Genomic DNA, 2423 nt, shown 5'->3' on the forward strand with positions numbered 1-2423 from the left:
GTTGTGGATAATGTTATGCTTAAGTAAAATCAGATTTTTTTTTCTTTTCAAAAGTTATAGCATGTATGCAACAAAGATAAAAATATGAGAAGCAATAAAGAGGGATACTACACTAAGAAAATTTATATTAGTTTACCTCAAGCTTGTACTACATTCAGCATCAACACTTTAGGATTTTCCTTTAAGACCAAACACACTTATACTAGGTATATGTTCTTCTAAAGCTTCTTCAGGCTCATTTTACCAAAAAATTTCTTTCCTAGTCTCTGCAAGCTTTTTCTCAACCCAGTACTATTAACATCTACATGTTCCACTCTATATACTTCTAACCTCTATAGGCCCTTCAATAGTATTCTCCTAGTATTTGCATGCCCTTCACTAGTATTTTCAGACTCTGCAAGTTTCCACTCAATTCAAATATTCTTTCACAAGCCTTTCCAGACTCAAACCCAAACAGCTTCCTATTGTTAACACTCACAACAACCTTGTTGTGCTCACAAATAACTTTAGAAGCAACAATTCCCTAATTTTTCTTCTAAGTTTCCCTCTTTTGGGGGGATTTATTTGGATAGATTTTACTACATATTTTAGGATGTCTTCTTCACTGAGGTTCCTTAGGTTAAGGTGTTTATGTACACCCTTTAAGATGGAAAAGGTTTGGCTCTAATCCTAGCTAGAGTGTTTTGGCAAAGGAAAATCTTTTGAATTCTAAAGTGTGTTCTTAAGTAGCTCGACTCTTCTAACATTGTCCTCTCTTGTTGGACCTCCTTCCTTTGCAATGAGATCCTTCAAATGAAGGTCCTTCGAGCTATTAGTTTTTTCCTATTAGAGGGATTTTCAAACACATTCAAAATTGTATGAGTTATCCCTTTTATACAAATGTGTGTTGGTTGAATGTGTGTTGGTTGTTTTTCCTCCAAGTTCTATAGCTTTTGAACTTTATTTATTGCATTCTCTACTCTTTCTCCACTATGTGTAGTTAGCACAATTTTAAATTTGAATTGTAGTTGTTGGTGCTTGTTATTTGTCTTAGTGGATACCTTATGACTTCTTCTAGTTACTATCATTGGTTATCTTCTAAAGACTCTTCTCTTGCAAGATACTTCTTGAGTTGCTTTTGGTTACTGCAATGATTATATATAATTCTTCTTTGCTTCTAGTTGCTTTGCCTTCATGTGGACTTGATAACTCATTCAAGTTATTTTATTCTTATGAATACTTACACGTCTTCTTTAAGAGCTTGTTGCTTATAAATTGGTGCTTTTGAGCACTCTGCCTGACTTTTGTTGCATTTATTACTTCTAGTGTGTGCTTCTAAACAATGTAGACAATCATGTCCTATTCCTTGCTCGATCTTAAATCTTATATCCCTTGTCTGGAGACACCTTCTTAACTATGCTTCTAATCATACACACTAATGAAGTTTCTTAACCAAAATTAATGGAAACTATAGAGGTCAAGCTTGATCAACTAGTGTGTTGAAGAGAAGTAGAAGATGCTATTGGACTCAAGAGCCAAATTTTTCCTCACTTGTACTTTAAGAAAAAATGAATATGACAAGGTAATAGGTTGTCTAATTTCTCAAGAAATCTTGAACAATGTGAAATGCTCGTGAAAGGACTAACTAGTGTATAAGTAAAAAATCAAAATTTTGACACACCAATACAAGTTGTTTAGTGTGCATGAGTCCTTTAAAAAGATTATCAACATATTCATTGTCATCATTGATGATCTCAAGTAGTTGGGGAAGACATATGATCTCAAGTCATTGGGAAAGACCTATACCAACCAAGAGCATATCACAAAAATCCTAAGAATCCTTCCCAAAGTTTCAACCCAAAGTTACAACTATCCAAGAAGCTAGAGACTTGTTTGTTCTTAGAATGGATGAACTAATGGGAACTCTCGAAGTGGATGAACAAGAACTCATGTATAAAATCCTGCTTAAGATAGGCAAAGCTATTACACTCAATGCAACTCTAAAAGTTGACATATCATTTTCTACACTAAATATTGTCATTGATTTTGATGATTATAGTGAAGATGATCAAGGTTATTGTTGGATCAAGCGCTTACCACTAGGCCAAAAGCTATAGCTGATAATTAGAGTTCAATTCTTTCTATTTAAGAGCGTAACAACCCAAGCTCCGTGAGTTGACTGTGACTTGACCCACCTAAGCCTCTGCCACGGGACAATTGATGTCCTAACCCAACGAACAATCTCCCCCTCAACAATTGCCCTACTAGGACTCTAACTCGTGACCTTGACTCTAATACCAATTATTGGATCGAGCGCTTACCACTAGGCCAAAAGCTATAGTTGATAGTTAGGGCACAACTCTTTCTACTTACGAGTGTAACAGCCCAAGAGCCACGAGTTGACTGTGACTTGACCCACCTGGGCCTCCACCATGGTACAATTA

The sequence above is a fragment of the Glycine max genome, chromosome 18, assembly GCF_000004515.6.
Source record: "Glycine max cultivar Williams 82 chromosome 18, Glycine_max_v4.0, whole genome shotgun sequence".
NCBI classification, from domain to species: domain Eukaryota; kingdom Viridiplantae; phylum Streptophyta; class Magnoliopsida; order Fabales; family Fabaceae; genus Glycine; species Glycine max.